Genomic DNA, 24941 nt, shown 5'->3' on the forward strand with positions numbered 1-24941 from the left:
CATTAAGCCTCCAGGCTTCAGTACTTTTTCCAGTCAAATTCTGTGTTACCGTTGAAGAAGAAATAAGAGACTATGAAAATGCTGTAGCTTTTTAAAACAAACATTGAAAGAAAAGTGGTAAGGATGCACTTGATGCCATCTTGAATGACTTAGAAGAGAATGCTTTAGCCGATTGCAAGCTTTCTGTTTAAATAGGTCAGTGTCTGGAAGGACTGTAGCTTGGATATTTATAGCAATATTTCTTCTTGGGTGGTTTTGTTTAATAGCAATACAATTTCGTTATGTGCAACTTTCCAGAAGAAATGTTTTGTGACAGTATTGGTCTTTCCAATGAAACATTATACACTGTCAGACTCTGGATTGTTTCCTAGTTGTCATTGTTTAATGCTGATAGTCTTCTCCTGAGCTGTTCATAGGACGTCATTTAAAATTTTACCAAGTGTGTTTGACTATGATTATTCCTGTTTTATCAAAGGCTCACCAGTAACTACTGATGTCACATTTTATAGAAGCAAAACAAAAATCCTAAAAAGTTTTACAAAACAGAAATGTTATGTGCAGGATTTTCATAACTACTCAGCACTGGCCTGACTCTGCTTCCATTAATAATTACCTTTGAAACTCCCATTGTATGAGAATAATAATATAAGTATTATTTCAATATAAGATATAACAAAGAGCCCCATCCTAAGCACCTGAGTTACTCACCTATTTAAATCTTCACAGGATCAGGCCTTAGTACTGAATGAACTATCTTTCAATTAATAGAATTAGTACTGATTTCGGCCTCCATGGGTTGGTCAGTTATTTCTTTTCCCTTGCACAGGAGAGATTGAGGAAAGTGAGGTTGGTTTTGGTTTTGCAAAATCAGGGGTGGATTGGAACCAGGTACCATTTATGGGGTTCAGATAAATGACTTAGTTTTGACTAACTCAACCATTTATTATCATCACCTATCATCTTTTCACAGCTTTGCTCATCATTGATTTCCTACCCTCTACAGCTCGGTGTCAAACATCACATATGGCATGCATGTGAACGCATTTAACATGTGGGAACAAGCAGGAAAATGCCACGTTACCAGTAGTGATCATGTAGATATACAGCATGGCAATACAAGGAAAACTATTTCCAGACTTTTTCTCAGATGTGGATACAACTAACACATCACTTATTGTAGAACTCAGTCGGGTGATGATATAACAATGTTTTACAGTAATATGTTAGCTTTATATTACCCATCACTCTTAGAAGGCCTAATTCTGCAAGGTGCTCTGCAAGCAGACTCAACACCCAACAATTTTAGCAAGAGCTGATGGTGCTCAGTGCTTGGTAGCATATGATCCAAATAGTGGGGAAAACATTCTTGCTACAGTCAAACTACCACATCTGAAGATTAATTTTTTTTTTTACTATATCCTTAAAAATTCCTTGCATTATTGGGGGAAAAAACATTGCCTTAGGCAATGATAACTTACATAAAGTTGCCCTCATTTGTGTCATACTGCGTAAAAGTTACCTAAGGTGACTAGCATAAAATGACAATTCAAAAGTTTGAAAACAAGTTTCACACAAAAATCAATCAATCAATCAGAAGATGGTTGACACCCAATTTAATGGGACAAAAGCTCCCTTCACAATTTAATCAGTTGTGTGGGAATTTTTTGTTTTGTAGGCGGGGAGTAGAAATCACTTTAAAATATTCATTTACTCTATACTTTAAAACAGAGTAATTATTCATAGGTTATCACAGAACTGGAAGGGAGTAAAACCATTCTTATATCAACAGGTCCATTTCCCTATCTTATCTCCAAAGCCTAGTCTGGCACGGGTGTCTTATTTAGCTTAATCAAGGTGTTCATTCTCCCATTTCTGGAAATCCTTCATAACGCAATGAATCAGAGGCAGAGTATACAGTGGTATATTCTTGTTAAAATCATCTTTTCTTAATATTCTTCCTTATTCTTCCTCAGCTCCGCATACACATTTTAAAGCATCTCTATACAAGTTTTAAAAAAGCTAAACAGTAGCAGAAATCCAACAAGTCGTATTTGTTTAAAAACCAAATGCAAAAATATAATCCTTTTTTACCTGTATACATTGGGCAAAAGTTATAAACTCTGTGTGTGGGTCTGAATGAGAGAGAGAGAGAAATGATTAAAAATGTACCAAGAGCCATGAATGCCATTTTACTGTCATTTCCTTTGATTAACCTTCACCTGACCTCAATCCCTAAGGCAATTTCAGTTTCTTTTTGTTCTTACATTTAATTCTTCAGTCTGCCAGGTAAGTACATCTCTGTCATTAAAGAGCATTCATCAAGAACAGACTGTTTTTATGGAGTTTTTCATGGAAATATTTGCTCTAGAGAATTGTTAGCAAAACCTTTACAGTCACAAAATCTGATAAAGTTTGGCCCAAACTTCAGATTTTATGAGACCTACAGAAAGATCAATAGACATTATTACATTACTTTTTTTACTGGATATTTTTTAAGCAAAAGAAAAAAAACTGTCCTGAAGTCATTTGAGTTACACCAATTTAAATCAACGGTGGGTCTCTGAATTGCCAACTCTCATAATTTTATCATAAGTGTTGTGATATTGGTGGGTTGTTGTTTATTTAAGGCTCTGGATCTGTGCGAATCTCAGCTTTCATTTTATAAAATATGTAAGTTATTATCCCCCATGGCTGTGGAGAATAGCTAGTAAACATGACCTAAAAGCTCAAAAACCAGAGAGCAATTAGATTGTAAACTCTCTGAGTCAGAAACCATCTCTTTGTTCTGTGCCTGTACAGCACCTAGCACAATGGGACCCTAGTCCATGACTGGAGTTTGTAGGTGATACCACAACACAAATTAATAATAAATGATTTTAAACTAGTCTCATCATTTTGGGAGGAATCCTGAGATTTTTGCGTAGCTGATATTGGCAAATGTTTGAAGCTGCCCATCCAACTCCAAATGGCATTTAAAAACTGGAAATGGTCCACAAAAGAGGTATGAGAATGATTCAAGAACTGGGAAACAGGCTTGATAATGAGAGACTAAAGAAGCTTGATCTAGTTTGTTTATTAAAAATAAGATTAATGGGTGACTTGACCATGGTGTACAAGTATTTATACAGGGAACAAATTTCTGGTAGTATACATCTCTTTAATTTAGTATGAAAAGGCATAACGAGATCCAATGAAGTTGAAGCTAGACAAATTCAAACTAGAACTAAGGTGCATATTTTTAACAGTGAGAGTAATTAACCATTGGAACAACTTACATAGGAACATAGAGAATCCACCATCACTTGCAGTCTTAAAGTCAAGATTGGATATTTTCCTAAAAGATATGCTATGGCCTAAACAGAAGTAATGGGCTTGACGCAAGAACTATTGAGTGAGGGTCTGTGCCCTCGCTTATGCTAGAGGTGGACAGGAGACAGTTTTCCCTTTCAAAATTTTGAATTTTTTTCCTGTTCCTGGGACAAAAAGTTAAAGTCTCAAAATTTTTCATGAATTAATAATAAAATAAAATAAAATAAAATGTGGCTCAGGTTCATTGAAACTTGCATCCTGATAATTTTGAAATATTTAATTTCTATTTCAACCTTTTCTCTAAAAAATTACCTTATATCTAAAATTTTGAAATGAATAGTCATTTCAAACAAAAAGCAAAACTTTTCATTTGAAATATGTTCAAACAGGATGCTTCAAGGTTCAAAAAAATATATTTAATTTTTTTTTAAATCAGTAGTTTCATCAAAACTGTCCCTTTCCTGTGAACAGTTTCCATTTCAATGAATCAGCATTTTCCAATAAAAAAAGTTGATTTGGAAAATTCCCAACTAATTCTAATAATGGCACCTTCTAGCCTGAAATTCTATGAATAAAAACACATATCTACACACCTCTATAATGCAGGGTTTAAATGCATAAACTATATTTATGTAGTTTCTTTGTCATGAGTGCATGCTTTTCTAAAGGAGGGACAGAACTGCTCACAACAGGTCTGTTTGCATTGAACTAAGCTATCCTCAATAGTGCAAGACTCTGCAAACTGTTTTCTATAACAAACATTTATAGTGAGCTCTAATAAAATAAACCAGCTCTTCAATGACAGATGTACTTACCTGATAGAGTGCAGTATTTAAATGTAGGGGCAAAAGGAAATGAAATTGCCTTAGGGAGTGAGGTCAGGTGAAGGTTAATCAAAGGAAATGACAGTTAAATGGGATGCATGGCTCTTGAGATTATGCATGTGCATTTTGTTGAAAAATATGTTGTGTGTTTTCCCTGTATTTAGAGGCAAGGCAAAATAATATACATATATAAAAAGAGACATAGCCCACACATCCGTCATAGCCCACAGTCTACAAATGGATCTCCCATTGATGACCCAAAGTCATTGACTGGGGGATGAAGAAAACTAGGGTCTTACCAGAACAAGACAACTATCACTGAATTTATGTCATTATTATGAAATACAGTTGAGATTCAAACCACCCCTATTTGGAAAGCTAAAATTATTCAGTGAAGTTGTCAGTGTTTGGAACCTAGCACCCACAGCCCTCTTTTACACTTCCCTTTACATTTATTGTCTAAACTTGGTGGTGTTTTCTCAAAATAGGTATTTGAGCAAATAAGAGGAAAACTAGAGCTGGGCAAATACTACAAAAATGTCTGTAAATATTCATTTGGATTTTAAAACGACTTTGCTTCGGTCATATTTATGTCTCTGTGTGTTTACTTTCCAACTACTTTCACACCATTGGATTTTTACTACCCGTTCTGTTTGTTAAAGCCAATTATAAACTTATATATTTGTCGAAAGGGATTTTTAAATTTGCCCTCCACAAACATTCACCCCAGAAATCTGATTATAGGATTTGCCCTCAACTTGTCAGGGAACAGAAACAATACCATGTGATTTGTAATAAGTCACAACTAAGCAATATAGCTTGAATTTCTGATTTTGAATAGCAGGCCACGTAGTCACTGAAACTCATAAAAAAAATTACCAAATAATTTCAAAAACATTCCATAAACAGAAGACAAAATTCATCAACTCTGTTATTCGTTATGAGTTATTCACTCAGCTCTACTAAAAATTAATTTGTTTTTAAAAAAGCATCTGAAACATATTTAAAATATAAGTTGCAATAATGAAACATGGCAGTTGATCTTGAAAAATGCCCAGTTGATCTTGAATTGTGCCCTTACCCAGAGTTATTAATCCCCCATCACTTTGACAATTGATTTTGAACACTGTCTGTTTCAGAGTCTTTATAATACAAGATCATAAACGTTCAAAACTAATTTATTGCTCTTTGTTCCACCTGACAAAAATGCAATGTCAAATTGAGGTTGTGCTGAAACAAAGATGCAGATTAATATTTGTATATTATTTTTGTCCATATTATAGTCAAAAATGTCCACAGAAAAGCATAGAAAGAGGAAGAGATTACACTGCCTTTAATTATTGGAAAATATTTGTACAAATACTGTTAGGTCATTTTTTAAAACTTATGGCGGGGGGGAAATATCACTCTTTGAAGCTATCATTACTGATATTTTTGTTCAGTTGTTTGTTAACTAATAAATATTAGTCCAGATTTTCAAAGGCACATATGTAAAACTGTTCTTCTGTACATATATGTAGGTACGTGCATGCATCAGGTGTGTGTAGATATATGCATGTGCTCTCAAGTAACATTTACATCTATGCAATTGGAGCATGCAAACATGCACATGCAAGTTTGTACACAGGCTTTAGAAAAACAGGTCATTTCACAAGCCCTCATCAATTAAGCTTGTTTTAAAAATTCACTAACCAGTATTTTCTGCACTGCCAGTTATCACATCTCATTTTCATCTCAGCGAGATCCACAATTCCAGACCAAACCAAAATAATGAAGGGGAGGAGCCATGAGATTAGGAGGTGGTAAAAACAATATATAAATAAAGCACATGTACGCTTGGGGAAAAATGAATTTGTCAGTGCAGCAGTTACTTCTGAATGGACACCTCCAACTTGTCTGCATATTCTGCAGGCATGAACTCAGCTATTAGGGAACCATTATAACTATTGCACCTGTAAATAGAACTTTGGCTATTTCTGCAGTATACTCTGTGCTTTCTTGTCAACACACCCCTTTTATCAATGAATTTGTACTTCTCACAAGTCTTTAATGGAATAGGTGTGTTTTCATAAATATTTCTCCAATTAGCAGCTGGATATAATATATATTATATATTATATATTTCGATCCCATGTACTCATCTGTTATATACACAGTTCATAATTTATACTTTTCATCTCTGCTATCCAATCTGAATTATTCACTTTAAACTGACATAGTATATTGATTTGTAATGATGTTTAAGGGCTATTGTTAAAGGACGAAAAAGAACGAATTACCAAGAAGCTTGTTGTAAAACTAAAGTCTTGTTCCAAGACTGCCTGAATGATAAGATTTGTAAAGTCAGTTCTGAAGTATTAAAGAAACAAAGATATGGAAAGAAATGTTTCAAAATAAAAACATGCTTTTTTGTAAGTTTCTATTGCTCTGAGTTTCCAAAGGAACTTTTCTTTCTAGAAAGACAAAACTGTAATTTTTTTCTTATTTCTTTTTCTTCAAAATAATGATCCCTAACACTTTTTAAATTTACATAATGGATAATCTGTAGAATACAGACTTACTATTTGTATCACTCAGTTATCCTGGCAAGCCTCACTTTACCTCCTTCTAAAGTTTTTTTTTTCTCTAAGTGCCATGTATATTAAGTGGAAGACATATCTGACTGTGTACTGGGAACACAGTATTCATGAGTCTGTAGACACCTCTGAGATATGGAAATTAATTTCCAATATAAAATAGTTAACTGAATAACTCTGTATAAATTCAAGTGTAATATTAATCACATTCTTTTTGTTGGCAATGCAGTAATGTCCATTCTCAAGTCATTAGCACTTTTCTGAGCAAGATACAAACTAATTGTACTGCTCTTCTTCAAATACAAATTTTAAAAGTTAACTAAGGACTACATAGATTTGAAACATTTTCAATAATTGTTTTAATTACAGCTAGTAGTGGAGAAAAGGAAGAACACTTGGTGTATTAGCAATCATTTTTCTGACCTAAAGAGGTCTCTAAGCTCTCACACCCAAAGCAAGTTTAAACAAAGTCAATGGAGAAAACTTTCTGTAAGCACACAGAGGGGCTGGTTTTGTTCTGAACTCAGAAATTTTCTTTTCTATCAATACCTAGTTTAACTTTTTAGATAAAACCACCAAATCTCCAAACATTAAATATATACAACTTTCAAAGCTTGCTTTCCATCAAAAAGTTGATGAGAAAACTCCATTAAATTCCTCAGAGCACATAAGGGGCCTCTTTTCTAGAGTATGAATCTCCAGCAAACTGCTCGTTTCACTTCTACATAAAGGTAAGCAAAAAGCATATATATATATATTTTTTTTGGCCTTTTCTCTCCCAAGTAGATTTGGGCTTCAAAGACTGTAAGAGCCTTCTGGTGCCCTTTGACATTCAGACTTCCAGCATCTCAACCATCAGTCAGTGCTCAGGTAACAAAAGAGCACTGAAACCTCCAGTTGTCATCTCTGTGCTACATCTGTTGGCCATGCTGTTAGGAAGCTTTGACCCCATCATTTGGCTGTAAATAGCATGGAAATCAACAACAACAAAAACCTAAGTTACAAGTCAGGGTCAGCAGATTTTCTTTGCAAACATACCTGTGAAGATAGAAGGAATCGTTGAATTAAATTAAATCAAAGCAAACCTGCTATTTAACACTGATAAAATTGTGAAGACGTGTCACTGATTTAGTGACTATCTGCAAATATGCCTCCCCATTTGATTAGCATGTTTGTATTTCCATTTAATTTATAAGAAGTCTTTGGGAAGATTTAAATTAAGAGTTTTAATATATAATAGAAGGTCTATTGTATTATAGCAGAAATATTTTCCCTGTCCACCAGAATACTTATTATTTTAGCTTCACACTCAAGGGTTCTCACCTGTTCTCCTTATGCTGGTTGAAATCTTGTATCCAATCTGTCTGAATCAAATTGTTTGTGTGTGTCTGAATACCATCATCTTCCTAGTGTATCACTTATAGTTAACCATAAATGCAGGCATTGTCTTCCACTCCACCTACAAGCCAAATCAGACATCATTACCCATTTCAGTTAAATTTCACCACTTTTATACTGTAGTTTGTTTTTCATTTGAACTCTGAAAGAAGGACAAACATGATCAAGTTGGAGGGCAAAAGAAGAATCAAAAGAAATTGTGTGCTGAAAAAATGGTATGAGTTAAAAGATCTACTTTTTTCTCCCTATTTTATTTATTCCCAAGGTTACAATGCATAATTTTACACAAACTCAATTACATAGCTCAGTGATTTACTGGCAAAGCTGGTCAGAAGATGCTATCTGGCTTTAACTAATGTGTTTGCCTAGTTACAATACAAAATAAATCCTTAGAAAATTACAATATGGGCAAAAAGAAAACAACCCCCCCCCACACACACACACTAATATAAAGTCAGAAATGCATCTAATGTGACACAATATGAAGGTTGAAAGGAAGTTCCCTGTACATTGTTTTCATTTGGCAGACAACTGGTCAATCATAGCTCAGATATGGGTTCAACCTTTCAGCTCATGCACTAGGATCCCAATCCAGCAATGTATTTGAGCATGTGGGTAAATTTAAGCATGAGTAAATGTATTGACTTCAAAGCTAAGTGTTGTCTTTATGCCTTTTTTGGTAATTTCCTAATGATCATTTAGCACTGTAAAAGGGTGAACATATTGACTATGATGGGCGGGACCATTCATATACTTACAGTGACACATGGACCTAAGTGCTTTGCTAGATTTGGGCCTACCAGCCATTTGGTAACAGATTTGAAAGTGCATGATGTTAACAACGAGCCACATTAATGTGTCATGAGCTGATACTTGTACCTTAGAGGAGGTGATTGCGGCAAGCGGAAATGTTCAAAATTTGTAAATAACTGAAGAAAGAGCTCCATGGAGCTTGTGGTTTACGCACAGAATCTGGTCCAATAAACGATATTACCTCACCCGCCTTGTCTTTCCCAAAGGGGACACAGCGAGGAGCCTCATCAGAATGTTCCTTGGACATAGGCAGCGTGAAGCTGGAATTTCCAAGCCAAACCCAAAATCAAAGATTTCTCATGGCTCAGACCTCTGGAATAACCTGACATGGTTTTATACATGATGTGCACCTAAAATGACCTACTATGCACATGTCATAGTCAAAGTTTGTGTGAATTGACTGTGCTTCTTTACTCTCTTCTGCCATAAAGCAATTGCTTCATCAAACATGAAATGCCACAATATGCTAGAACACCAAACTTTGCTAACAAAGGCCTGACCCTGCAATTCTATCTCTACTCAGGAGGAACAATACTGAAGTCAATGAGGCTTCTGATAGGCACTCTACTGGATCCAACTGCAGGCTTGGTACCTTGATGAACACATTTAAATAATTTGGATGATATATTAAATGGATTTGGACTATAAAAATATGCAGGAGTGGGTTATTAATAATATTATTGATGGTGTCACATTAATGCTGGGTCACCACAGTGAAATTCTGACCCTATTAAAGTCCATGGCAAAACTCCCATTGACTTCAATTGGCCAATATTTCACCCATCAAATATGAGGCAGAAGAGGTGTAAGGAGTTAAAGTGTTAGCTTCCTGATGAACAGCTTCCATGTTTTAAAATTATAATTCAGTCAGCAAGAAGCAATCTTTCTTGAAGTGGAAGCCAATCTCAGCTAACCTCCTTGAGCTCTGCTTCATTCATCAAGAGAGAAAACACGGGTGCATGTGCCATGTCCTAACAAGAGAAAATCATAAGGAGAAGAGGACAATGTCTGATTAAACAAATATAAAACAACACCCTTCTCAGTCCTAACAAACCCAGGTTTCATTGCCCTCCATAATACTACATCCCCTTTCACTAATTTCAGTGAAATTGTTCTGAGTATTTCTATGGAACCTTAGATCTTATCACTTGGAGTATTTTCAGTCCTGATTTAACCAATGAAAATGGCTTACCTTTGTTGTATACATGTATTGTAAGGCTAAACATAGATAGGGGTTATAGAGGTGTAATTGAGAGAAGATTATGACCTTCCTTTATACCCCACTGGGGTTGTTGAGGTATAATTGAGAAAAGATTTTGACCAAGTGACTCTAAAATAACTCTCAACCACATAATGCTGGATGTAAAATTAATAGATATTTAAACCCTGAGGGATATTCCCCATCAATGTATACACGGCTCAGATTTGTGGGAGGTAACAACTTGAGAGTGTCTGTGTGGTGCATATTTTGGTACATATACTCATTCTGAATACAGGTAACATATGACCATAATGGCTTCAGGGGTCAACCTGATGGATGTGTGTGTAAGGAATATACATGAAGCGCCATGCTGCCCAGGGAGAAGAGGAACCAAAAGAGCAGTACAGATAACCTAATCCTCTACACAGATGCCTGTGCAATGGAGTTTTCTGCCCTGGGGATCCCAACACTGTATCCCACCCAGCACCTGGTCCCCCTCCATGAAGCATCCTCTCATGTTCAGCCTCACAGAGCTCCCTGCCCAGCTGCTTTGGATGACATTGCCCAACATTTCTATATTTTAATGCCACTATAAATAGTAAACAGTAATTTTTAATTGATAAAAATAATTCCCTGCGGGTTAGCCACTCAGGCCAACTGAGTGAGATTCTTAACACAAGATACCAAAATAACCCCCTGAAAAAGGTTTGTTTGACGGGAGGGGTATTTTTAACTTTTTTAAATCTCATTTACTTAGTACTTTATATTTTGCAACAATATATGTAGCGTAACAGGACAGATTTAACATCTGCATGTAGACACCACCTGCCTTTTAGGGATCTCAGCTTAGGCAAGCATGTTGTGGTGGACCATAAAGTACAGAATATGCTCTCTTTTACATCCATTCCACTCCATATTGAAACAACACTTCATGCCCTTCCCCCCATTATTTTGTTTATTTGAACATTTTTTTATCTATTTAGGTACTTACTCTGCCCTTATTACCAGAGCCTCACAATCACTACTGCTTATTTTCACAACACCCTTGTAAGGTAGGGAAATACTATTCCAGTTTTACAGGTGGGGAACTGAGGCACAGAGTGAATTAAGTGACTTGCTCAAGGTCACACAGGAAGCCTGGAAAAGCAGAGAATTGAACAGTGCTTTCCTGAATCCTAGTCCAGTTCTTTATCCATTAGACAATCATTCCTACTCTGTTGTCTTCTTATTTATTATCTTTTCCCATTTCCTGTATACACTTCCTCTGGTTGTTATTTTCATTTGACTTTTTATATATATAGCAATGGCTATTTAAGGCCCTCATCCTGCAAAAACGAATGCACATGCTTAACTTTACACTCATACATAGTCCCACTGAAGTCAGTGGGAACATTCATGTGCAAAAAGTTAAGAATATGTGCATGAATTCTGGCAGGATCTGGGCCATAATGTTTTTATTGTATTATCATAGAATGCCCAGGCAGAAGTGACACTTAGAAATAATACTGTATATATTTCACAAAATTTCCTTGCATTTCAATAGAAAAAATGCATAAGAAATTCCTTCATTGATATAATCCCTTTCTCATCAATCTGCTATTTGCTGTAGAGGGGGAAGATAATTGTAAAGGCACAGTTCCCAAGTTACCTGAAAGCATAAAAACTCACTTACATGTTATATATTAAAAACACAAATCACATTTTAATCAACCGCTTCCTTAAGTGTGAACTTCTAAAAAATTACTTTAATTGTGACCTTATAAAACATTTGATATTGATGACTCAGACTTTGCAATTAAATAGCAATAATGCAACAAAAGAAAACAAAGCAATGAGCAATGCCAACAGAAGTGGCATAAATACTCTTGTTTTATTTAAAGTTTAATTTTTAAGGGAATCTGTACACTGGTCAAAATTCTCACAGGAAGATTGACATTCAAAACAGGGAGGGATTAGAATTCAGAATTCCTGGCTCTGCCACTGGCTCACTGTGTAACTCTGGACAAGTTAGGCCAACATTTTCAAAGATGGCCACTCACTGAGTGCCTCCATTTTGTAGGCCCAGTTTGAGACACACAGGGCCCATTTCCCAGTGATACTGAGTACCCAGAGTTAAAATTTACTTCCCCTGGAGTTGTGGAGATTCGGCATCTGTGAAAATCAAAACTTTGTTGTCTCAAGTTTGGCACACAAAAGTTGAGGCACCCAATGCTAGAGGCCATATTTGAAAAAAAATTACTATACCTTGGTGTACCTCGGTTTACTCATCTGTAAAATGAGTGTAATAGCATTTAACTACCTAGCTTATTGCAACCATGTTTGTACAGTACTCTGAGAATCTCAAAGGAAGGCATCATATTCCAGTAAATGCACATTATTATTACAAACCACCCAGTTCAGGAGCTGTCCATGTTAAGATGCACATTTCCTTGCCTGGACATATTTATTCATTTAATACTTTAATACAATTTAAAACTTTTTCCCCATAATTCATCAATACTCTTGTTTTACGTTTGCATGGCTAGTCCTAGGTCTGGACTTGCTTTTTATTGTTCAAATGGTATTCCTTGGCTCTGAGATCCATTGCTATAAACATGACTTTCCTACACCTGACAATGTGAGTTAGCGTTGGCAGAAATTAACTAATATTTTTCTTATGCATTTTCAGTAGTCCCAGGTGTCATAAATGAGGAGTCCCTCTCTTAACTTCCACTTATATTGTGATTATTCAATGTTTTATTTTCCTTACTAAAACTGTTCAGACTTTAAAGGTCAGAAGAGGCCATTGTGATCCTCTAGTTTGAGCTCCAGCACACTAAAGGCCACAGAACCTCACCCACCCACTCCTGAAATAGGCCCCAGCCGCTGGCTGAGTTACTGAAGTCCTCAAATCATGGTTTAAAGACTTCAAGTTACAGAAAATTAATCATTTACAATAGTTTAAACCTGCAAGTGACCTGTGATTCATGCTGCAGAGGAAGACAGCTACCGCCCCTCCAGGGTCTCTGCCAATCTGACCCGGGGGAGATTACTTCCCAACCCCAAATATAGTGATCAGTTAGACCCTGAGCATGTGGGCAAGACCCACCAGGCACATATCTGGGAAAGAATTCTCTGTAGTAACTCAGAGTCCTCCCTATCTGGTGTCCCATCTCTGATCGTAAGGGATTTTTGCTACTGCCAGTTGCCAATGGGCCACATGCAATTGTAGGCAGTCCCATCATACCATCCCCTCATAAATGTATCACGCTCAGTCTTGAAGCCAGTTAGGTTTTTTGCCCCCACTGCTTCCTTTGGAAGGCTGTTCCAGAACTTCATTCCTCTGATGGTTAGAAACCTTTGCCTAATTTCAAGCCTAAACTTGTTGATGGCCAGTTTATACCCATTTGTTCTTGTGTCCACATTGGAGCTTAATGTAAATAACTAATCTCCTTCCCTGGTATTTATGCCTCTGAAGTATTTAGAGAAAGCAATCTTATCTCCTGTCAGTCTTCTTTTGGTTAGGCTAAACAAGCCAAGCTCTTTGAGTCTCCTCTCATAAAGTAGGTTTTTCATTCCTTGGATCATCCTACTAGCCCTTCTCTGCACCTGTCCCAGTTTGAATTCATATTTCTTAAACATGGAAGACCAGAACTGCACACAGTATTCCAGATGAGGTCTCACCAGTGCCTTGTCTAATGGTACTAACACTTCCCTGTCTCTACTAGAAATACCTCACCTTATGCATCTTATGACTGCATTAGCCTTTTTCATGGCTGCATCACATTGACAGCTCATAGTCATCCTGTGATCAATCAATACACCCAGGTCTTTCTCCTCTTCTGATATTTACAACTGATAAATCCCCAGTTTATAGCAAAAAAATTTGTTTTTAGTCCCTAAATCCATGACCTGGCATTTTACACTATTAAATTTCATACCATTTCTATTACTCCAGTTTACAAGGTCATCCAGATCTTATTGTATGATATTCTGGTCTTCCTCCGTACTGCCAATACCTTCCAACTTTGTGTCATCCACAAATTTTACTAGCGCACTCCCACTTTTTGTGCCAAGATCAGTAATTAAAATGGTAAACAAGATTGGTCCCTAAGGAACTCCACTAGTAACCTCCCTCCAGCCTGACAGTTCACCTTTCAGAATGACCTGTTGTAGTGTCCCCTTTAACCAAGTCTTTATCCACCTTTCAATTCTCATATTAATCCTGATCTTCTCCAGTTTAACTAATAATTCCCCATGTGTAACTGTATCAAATGCCTTACTGAAATCCAAGTAGATTAGATCCTCTGCATTTCCTTTGTCTAAAAAACTCAGTTACCTTCTTCAAGAAGGAGATCAGGTTGGTCTGGCACAATCTACCTTTTGTAATACCATGTTGTATTTTAATCCCAACTACCATTCACCTCTATGTCCTTAACTATTTTCTCTTTCAAAATTTGTTCCAAGACTTTGCATACCACTTAGGTCAAACTGACAGATCTGTAGTTTCCTGAATCACTTTTTTTCCTCCTTTCTTAAAAATAGGAACTATATTAGCAATTCTCCAGTCATAGGTTATGACCCCCAAGTGTACAGATTCATTAAAAATCCTTGATATTGGTCTTGCAATTCAATGTGCCAGTTACTTTAATATTCTTGGATGGAGATTATCTGGGCCCCCCGATTTAGTTCCATTAAGCTGTTTGAGTTGGACTCAACCTTGGATGTAGTAATTTCTACCTCCATATCCTCGTTGACATTAGCCACCCTACCATACCCCAAAGTTCTTCATTAGCCTCATTAAAAACTGAGGCAAAGTATTTGTTTCGGTGTTGGGTCATGCCTAGATCATCCTTAATCTCCATCCCATCCTGAGTGCCTAGCGGTCCCATTTCTTCTTTCCCTGTTTTCTTTTTATTTATATGGCTATAGAACCTTTTACTGCTAGTTTTAATTCCCTTTGCAAGGTCCAACTCTTCTTTCCTTTTGGCAGTTTTCACTTTATCCCTCCAGGAAGTAGCTTTCCTTGCTGATCCCTCCCATCTTCCATTCCTTGTAGGCTGTTTTCTCTTAATCATCCGTTAGAGATATTTGCTCATCTAGCTTGGTCTGCCACCCTTCCCTAAAAATGTTCCCTTTCCTGGGATACGGAACTCAGATAGCTTCTGCAACTTTGACTTAAAGTAATTCCAAGCCTCCTACACATTCAGATCCTTGAGTTCTTCAGTCTGGTCCACTTCTCTAACTAATTCCCTTAATTTTTTAGAGTTAGCTCTTTTGAAATCAAGGACCCTTGTTGCAGATCTATTTTTGCTTATCCTTCCATTTAGTTTAAACTGAATTAGCTCATGATCACTCGAACCAAGGTTGTCCCCTACAGCCAGTTCTTCTATGAGGTTACTTTAATATTCTATACTACTCACCAATACCAAATCTAAAATGGCCTCACCTCTTGTTGGTTCAGCAACTATTTGGTGAAAAAATCTGTCAGCTATCGCATCCAGGAAAATCTGGGCCCTACTATTATTAGTAGTATTTGTCCTCCAATCTACATCTGGGATGTTAAAGTCTCCCATAGTCACATAGTTCTCATTAGTATATTTCATTAAAAACATTAAAGAGGTCTCTATCCATATCTAAATCAGATCCTGGTGGTCGGTACCATACCCCAAGCACTATATCAGGTGAACCTCGAATAGCTTTCTTCCCCAAAATGATTTTGGCCCAAACAGGCTCTCTTGTAATTTCTTTACAGTCTACCTCATCATTGATCTACAATGCTACTCTGCCACCTTTGCCTTTATTTCTGTCTTTCCTGAACAGCACATGCCCGTCAATACCTGTACTCCAGTCATGACTACTATTCCACCATGTTCCTGTTATCTGTATAATATTTGGTTTCACTTCCTGCACCAGTAGTGCTAGGTCCTCCATTGTGTTACCCAGGCTCCTTGTATTGGTGTACAAACATCTTAACTGTTGCTGCTTGGGTTCGCCCACATTCCTTGCCCAATTGGATACAGTCATTCTACTGCCAGTATTGCCTATCTGACTGGTATCAGCACTAGCCTTCCTCTTCATTCCCATTCTCGTCCCTACTGCTGTTTCCTTTCCTGCTGCAGGATTCCTGTCCATTTTCCTTTGCTTGAAGTCAGTGCTAACATAAGAAGGCTTTTTTTCCTCAGGCCCCACAATTCCTCCATACAAAACATAAAATTGCTTTTTAGTTCCAATGCTTCTTATTAAGTTCTCTCGTCTATTTCCATTTAGCTCCTCTAACAGCCTCTTTAGTCACACCTGTGTATTTGATTAGCCTGGCCATGAACCTACTGCAGCCTATTGTCTGTAGGTTGTTGACCTTTATTTAATGCTGTTTTAAGGTCAGGAAAATTCTGTAATAATTCCTTGTGTTATTGTTTGTCATTTCTATGATACTGTAATGCAGGGGTAGTCAATTATTTTTTTTAAGATCCAAATTTCTTGGTCAAGGCATAGTCAAGGTCCAGACTCCAGAGAAAATAATTTAAAAAAACAACAACATTAATAAAAAGATTTCAGGGTCCATTGAAAAGTGCCTGGTAGTCTAGATTTGGCCCACAGTCCACCTATTGACTATCCCTGCTGTATTGGTTACTAAGATAGACTTGCCCAACATGTTCACAACTGAATTGGAAAAATAAACCCATAAGAAAACCAGAAAAATCAAAGGTACACTTTGGGGTACAGGCCAAGCATGAGCAGAACACATGTATCTGAGCTGGTGCTAAGCCCTGCATCACCTCAAACAACTTCAGCATCCCAGAAAGCGTTATAATGGAAACAGTAACCAACTCTTAACTATAGTGACTTGACAAGCCCTGATGTAGTAATGTCCAATGAATTCATTCCCACTGAATCTGTTCAAGCAAAATAAAAACATAATAGAACTTTCTGCACTGGACCATAAACCAGCCAAGATGTATTCTATCTATGAAAAATACATGCCACTGTAGTTAAGCTGTTATATTCTAAAAGAAGACAATTCTCAGAGTAGACTTCAAGTAATTGCAAATGAAGGACTGAGGTCAAGAATGATCTGTACTTGAGATCTCACTGGTCTGACAAAACTTATTTGAATCTCTGACTATGAAACAGGGACATCATGTCGTCGGTTTACTAAAGGGTCCTCAACTGGCAATAGCAGAGGGATTAGTTAGTTAATTAATGTAGATAACAGAAACAATAGAATATATTCATAAAGAGGGAATTGGAACCACAAAGGATTAAGTGTAAGAGCTATTGCACAGGGCTTTTTTGGACTTTCTGGTCCTCCTTCACCAGTAGTTTTTTAAGCAGAAGTACATTAGCAGATTGGCTACAGTAGGAAATCAATTGCCAATAAATAACCAGTGAGAAGGAGTGAGAATCAAATAACCATTTACCACTGACAATCAACTTCTAAAATTTAAGAGGGATAGATTAGATAGATAAGATACTCATTAGAGACTGGATTTGCCATAGGCAGCATTTGGTGCTCTATTATGCAAGGTGGTATATGTTCTTTTCTGCCATAGAGCTCCTATCCAAAAGCACTCTTATTAAGTTCTCCCATCCCACTAAACCTCTACCACAAAGGATGCTGTCATAACCAAGGCTGTACAACAAGGATCATTTATACATCTGACAACCTTTAAACCCCCAAAGAAAGGAAAAAGGAAGCAGTAAAGCTCTCTGAAGAGCTCTTTGGTGGTACAAGCAGAATTATGAGCAGCAGGAGAAATATGAGTAATTAAGACAACAGTATATCTATATCTTACAGCTGACAGAGTGAAGCTGCAAGTTAGCTCTGGGCAAGGTGTTAGAGGAAAGAACTGAGCACAATGTTACCAACGCTATTGTTGAAAAGTCAGCTCTGGAAAAGGGCTAAAGGGACAATTTCATTAAAAAAGGAAGTAGATTGGCTTAAGAGAGCAGTTAGTTGCAGACTTGTAACTTTAAAGGAGCAGGTCAACAGATATCTATAACAAGTCAAGCAATCATTTTAGGAGTCGGCTAATGTGACACTTTTACTGTTCTTAAAAGGAATGATCCTAAATGATTTATCAGAGGGTTATACAGAGAAGAGGAGCTGAAGAATTGCTCTGAAATACAAGATAAAATACTAGAATGGATCTGGATTACAGGGAAGCAAATACCCAACCCTTCTAAACTGAACAGTTTGGAAACAGTTGTTGCTATTTGGGAGGCAACATTTACACAGGGTTACCCCCAATAGTATCTCAGATACAGCATATGTACAATGCAGTACCTGAACTATGTCGGAAATAGTACATAACTGATATCTCAGGTACCAGTAACTGAAGCTATTTGTGGACTGTTTAATCATAACACCTATGTATATATCAGCTGTCTATAATGAGACAGATTCTCTACTATGCCGCAGTTCCTTTGCACTAATCTACATACTCCCCTCCCCCAACTCTTTCCTTTGGTCCCTACTACAGGGTGTGCTCCAGTGATTCCCCAGCTGGCATAATGGTCCTTTGAGACTATGACAGCATAGTTTATAGCAGCCCAGAGGCTATTTTATCCATCTAGCATATATCAGTGACTTAGAGCAATACTTGAGCTTCAACAATGCACAAAACAAACACAGTTTGTTACAACAAGGCAGCTTTTGCTCATGATTGGAGTAGCAGGTCTGAGGTACACTTGAGAAAATCATAGGCCATGTCCTGAGTCCCTGTGTAAAGTGTGAATTGAAGGGAAAGCCTTATGTGAAAAAGAACAGTGGATCCTACATTGTCTACATAAATACCTGAGGCCAACAGCAGGGCAAATGCATGGACATACCGAAATAGAAGGCCCACGCCCTATGAATCCCAAACCAGATGCACAACACCCTGCTCACATTCACACCAGTGTAAATCTGGAATAATTCTGTTGGGGAAACTTCAGTGGAGCTACTCAGATTTACATCAGGGTAAATGAGAGTAGCATTTGTGCAAGTGATTGTCCTGAGTGTGTGTCTCCCAACCCATCACCAAGCTGTCATTGACTGGCCCCAGCCGCTACTGTTAATATTTCTATCATGGTAGCTTCTAAAGGTCCCAGCCCCATTGTCCTGGCCACTGTACAAACATTTATGTCACCCTTTCAAAGGTAACAGGAAGTTAATAATCTTCTGACCAGAATTAACTTATCCATGCACTGCATGTTTTCCATTGGAGCATGACACATAGAGAATTTCATGCTTTCTTCCCCTTTCTGCTTTGCCACACACCCTTTCTCACATGGCAAAGCAATGGCAGGGATATATCATTTAACTATTTGCTATGGGAAGCATACTATGTTGTACAGCATTCCAGGCCGTGGTTTCTTGCTACAAACTGCTCTCTTCTGTATCATCTAATGTAAGAGACCATATGGAAACCTGCACAGCACCTTCCTGCATTCCATTTGGGGGGCCCAGCATTCTGCAAATGTTCACAGCACAAACTCTAATGGTTCTGTAAAATACACACTTACATTAAGCATATACATGAAAATGGACATAGTAAAATCCTGCATATCATATCTTGCATATTTCTAGTACATATATAATATACTTCCTATGTTCCTGCATACAGCTCCCAATCACATCCATGTTCTGAGGGAAACAGGATGTACAGCCCTTGAAAATCAGCACTCCCATTTCTCACTTTCTTGAGCTCTAAAATGCATTTAAAATTAGAAAAATTGATGTCTTATCTTTTCGTTGACTTCCTAATGAGTTTATTTACTGACTTGTTCAACAGAGCTCTTGTTTCATAGAAGTGTAAAATGTGTACAGGTCTGTCGCATCTTATGCACATTTAACATGCACGATTTCAGCTTTACGCGGTTGGCAAAAACAAAAAAAACACACAAAAAAGGAGAAAAATAATTTTAATATTGTACCTGTAGTGCGGGCAATTCCGCCCGCCATTAAACTCAATACAATTTTGACTATACACGATTGTCGCTTTACGCGCTGACTGCGGAACGTAACCCCAGCGTAAGATGCAACAGACCTGTAATATGCTAGAACACCAAACTGTTAACTTGGGGTGAAATTCATACCTATGCAGAACAAGCCCAATGGGACCACTGAAGTCCTACTTAACCCTAGGGTAAATGTTACCTTTAATACAAATATTCCAATTACTTGGATTACATGTTAGTGACGTTTGGGCTATCAAATAATCCACAGGATTGTATCATTAGGAATATTGCTGATTGCGTTACTTTGATGCAGGTTCATCAAATATCAGGAAGAGAGAAAATTAGGGAAATAAAGTACAGAAAGAGACAAATCCTCAGCTGGTGTAAACTGAGATAGCACTATTGAATTCAGCTGAGTTATATTAATTTACAAGAACTGAAGATCTGGTCTCAAGTAGTTAACACTTTCAATGCTCAAGAGTAAAAAGTATTTAAAAGCAGAGATGGGCTAAACTACACTGGAGATTGGGAGAAATGACTGATTCAAATCTGCCACCAGTGAGGATATTGGGCTGTTCATTCACATTTTCTAATAACTCCATCCAAAAGAGATGATTGAGCACTTAGAGTATTAGCAATTATTTTTAAATATAAACGGTATACAGTTTTAGAACAATTTTCAGAATAAAACATTTTTAAAATGCCCGGTGCCTTAGCATTTTCACTTTGATCATCTCTGGCCATGTTATAGTTCAGAACATGAAGTAATGTAGCCACATGATGTAGTTAGCAGGCCTGCCAAAAATTACATAATAAATTCCAGGGACCTGGAAAAGGGGTTTTGTGGTGAGTACCATATTCTCCTCAGACTTCTTACTTTTCAGATTTTTTTAAATTAATGTAATTGATTTTTTACTTCCATTAAATTTATTTTGCTTTAATGAGAGGTTAGCACTACTTGCTTGCTACAAAATCCTATTGAAACCAATGGAAATCTTGTGAATAAGGAATGTTGTATAAGAACCTTCCATGACAATAATTAAAATGTCCTTTGGTTTTGGACTAACAAAATATTAAACTGTTTCTTAGAATCTAACCCTAAAAGGGCTAGCATCAGTAATAGTTGTTGATTTTGCACAAGGTTTGGAGCGGAGAGAGAGTGGTCTTTGTCAGAGTTTATATTACTATTCTGATGCAAGCAGATAGCTGCAAAAATGGGTTCGGCCAATGATAAAAATATTCTGACTACCTTTAGGTGGGATGTATTGCCCAGAACAAAAGGCCAAATCCTGCCATTCCTTATGCATCCAAATAGTCCTTAGACACACAAAGAGTTCCATTGACTGGCCTGGATGGGAAACAAGTGCATACCCATGTAAATAAGTGTTTGCAGGGTCTGGCCCTAAATATTTCTGAATGCCTTATATTATATTTTATTGTATTTATAAAGCAGCTTATCTTCTGCCTAAAAATGTCTATCTATACAGAGGCATTTGTAGACCTTTTAATTTGGACTAGTACCTGAGATAGCAAATACCTTGGGGCATTTGAGGTAGCCAATAACCTGGGGTAAGAAGAGTATTCTAATTATTGCCACCCTCCCACTTCAGCTGGTGTAGAAATATTTAATTTCAAGCACTAAAAGTGATTAAATTTGGTGCATTTCTTAGTTGAATTTTAGCAATGCATTACCTCCTGAATTGCTACATAAATATTAATAGAGTGATATGAACTTTCGCCCCTAGTGCCCTTGGAGAACCAGAACCACAGCATGATACCTCGGCCATGGTAGCAAGTGATTTTTCCCAAGGTAATGATATTGGCCCTTATCCCTAAACTTCACCAACACCACACCTTAGTGGAAACATTCTGTCTGTGCAGTTATCTCTAGTAGATCTGGGCAATATGTCAAATCAATATGGTCTTCAAAATGTGCATTGTTGCTCTTTGTCACTTCATAGGAGGTGCAAATCCTGTACAGACATCATGGACCCAATCCTCATCATTGAGTCCAGTTGATTTGTATCCAAATCAACCACACTAGTGGCTTTTGCCACAGAATACTTTGTACTGCATGTTTTCTTTGCAGGTATTTTCCATACTAAGTACCTACAGGATGATTGTACCGTGATTATCAGTATGAATTTCATACCTTTTTTAAGATCTCACAACAGTTCACAATACCAATGGCTATAATTTCAAAAATGCTGAGTAAGCACTAACCCTATTCAATGGGAGCTACTGTGGGCCTCAACACTTTTGAAAATCAGGTCACTTATTAAGATACATGGTAAAACAGGCTTGTATTTTCTTAAGATAATGATACTATAGACAGTTGTCACCACTAAACTAGAGCCTCAGCAAAAATCCCAAGACACTGGCAGCATGAATGATCCTGAGAAATGTTTCTGTCACATATACCCATAAACTTTCTCCTTGTATTCAGAATGCTGGTTGGCTATGCTGACTGCTGGAATAAGGGTTAAGTTTCTTCAACTTTCACCAAGTCAGAGAGTTCCGAAAGTTTAATCACAAGGGACGGATTTGAGTCATGATGAACGTTAGTGAGCAGTTTGGTAGCTTAAAGACAAGTGTTCTCATTTTCATTCTTTATAGGCAGTGCTCAAATCATCATAAACCATGTTTAGGGAGGGAACTATTTCAGACAGGGAGGGGGCTCTTCTATATGATAGAATAAAAGGAAAATGTAACGTATTGTTTAAAAATTAAATCTAATGACATTACCCGAAATGTTACCAGAAACAGAACAGAACAAGAATTCATTACTGTTTCAAAGTTAGTTTATCATAAATCTGCCCTATGACACATAATAACTAGTAACGTTTTGAAGGTTATGTGATAGCAAGTTCAACAGTGTAGGTGACTGACAATGTGAGCTGCATGATAATGAGTCCCGGGGGAAATCAGGCTTTAGGATGCAGGGTGAAGCATCCATAGGCTTTTATTCAAATGGAAAAACATATTCAAAAGTTTATTGTTTTATCTCATAAGAACATCAAATAATACACAGTCCTTCAAATCAAATGTATAGAGCACACTATGGAACTGTTTGCTGCAGAACAACATTGGCTGATTTGGTCCGAATTCAAAATACCTAATAGCTTGTATATTGAAACACATGAAATGATTTTGATATGAGGGGGATTTATTTTTGGTGCATTTGCTCTGTTACAGAACTATGAACTAAAAGGCATAGCAAGTCAATTTGGTCTTGCATCAGAAACAAGAAAGAGGAGCCTGAGAGCATTAAAATAGTTGTTTTCAAATCTTCTGTATTTCAGAACAATAGATAAAGTTCTTTAAGTGTGACAAATATAAATTGCACTCATTCTGAATTTAATTTTAAAAGTATGTCAGCTCTAATTAATTAATTCTTAGTGTACAAACTAATTTAAAGCCAATAATGAGAGAGAGTTTCTTTTATTTTTCAAGGAGATGCCGTATATATTACACGTGAAGAGTATAATGTACCCCACCTCGGCAGCTAGGTCAGCACCTGAATAATGGGCCTGATCTCGCCCAGTTGAAGTCAATGGTAGTTTTGTCACTGCCTATAATAAAAGCAGAATTGGTCCCATTATCTGTGCTGGAATAGCATGTAAGACAGAACTTTTATATATAAATTCCCAGCATCTCAAATGCCAAGGGCAGCCTGCATTCCAAACCCTTAACTACACAACCACTGGCAGCCTGCCACCCAGCCTTATGTAGTGATACAGAAACAACCACAACGTGACCCTTCATTCTGAGCTATCACTTCATGCTGGAACATTGGGTCAGTTACCTTGCATCTGTTTTCCCCAGGCACTGTAGATTTGCAACTTTAATATTTCTGTTTATCTCAAGCACCCGCATAGTTTTACTTGAAAAAATGGTGGAAAATATATTGTGCTTAATGATCATCATTGAATTTGAAGATATCATGTAAAAGTATATTAAAGAATTTCCATCTAGAAGGAAATATCTGAGGCATTAAAAGTAATCATATGTGACTCATGCAATTTAGGTGTATAACCATACCTGTCAACTATGCTAGTTTTCTCTACTTTTAACATAGTCTCATATATTTTTGTGCAGTGAGGAGGTGTTATTTCATAATGCATTTTGGTCATTAAAAGCAAAATTAGACTACTTTCAAAACGTCGTTCAAGCACCGAAATCCATTTTCTCTCTCTTTCTACATTTGCCATCCTATGCCTGAGAGGTGAAAAAAGTTAAGCAGCATATATTTTACCTCATTTTGCTCTATCAATTCATAATATTATGATAGTTTTTTCATAAATTGACCTGGGATTGGTTTATTGACACACTATAAATTACAAACATCCTTAAAGCTCTAAGACTATTTACAAATAACAAAATGCTAAAATGTTCTTACACAGGCTAGGTTATCCAATGAATGTTCATTTATTTACTATATTGGTATATATTTCAACATGCAACTTAAATACTATTTTATAAACCTAAACTTTGGAAAAACAATAACTCTCAGACATGCACCAAAGGGATGAGGAAAAAAACAGTAATGTCTTTTAAGCTGCTCTTACCTTTACAAGGAATTATTGCATAGAAGGATAATTCAAACCAAATGCAAAAGTCAACACATTTACAAAGGGTTGTAAAGAAAATATATTTGTCATAAACCATAGGTAATTATAATTTGGGACTCATTCTTTACTAAATGTAATATTGTCAGTTATTAATCTTCTTAAAATATTTAGAGAGCAGGATATTCTGAGAAAATTTGAGCCACATTAATGTACAGAAAATTATACAAATCTGGTCATGCAATCATTAAGTTCAAATTTGTGCAAATTTGAACAGCTTGTTAAATACTGTTTCCTATTTAGTATTTTATTAAATTACTATATACCTTAA

At 36.8% G+C, this 24941-nt stretch overlaps 1 long non-coding RNA gene across 1 annotated transcript in view; it reads right to left on the reverse strand.

Annotated features, from left to right (window-relative positions):
- The window catches only part of LOC117883002, a 170064-nt gene that overhangs the window by 130425 nt on the left and 14698 nt on the right, over positions 1-24941 (reverse strand). The window contains exons 2-3 of the long non-coding RNA XR_004647156.1: positions 8033-8168; positions 5826-7747 (exon numbers count right to left, since the gene is read on the reverse strand). This is a non-coding gene — a long non-coding RNA (uncharacterized LOC117883002). The remainder of the gene's footprint in view (positions 1-5825; positions 7748-8032; positions 8169-24941) is intronic.

Source organism: Trachemys scripta, chromosome 9, assembly GCF_013100865.1.
Source record: "Trachemys scripta elegans isolate TJP31775 chromosome 9, CAS_Tse_1.0, whole genome shotgun sequence".
NCBI classification, from domain to species: domain Eukaryota; kingdom Metazoa; phylum Chordata; order Testudines; family Emydidae; genus Trachemys; species Trachemys scripta.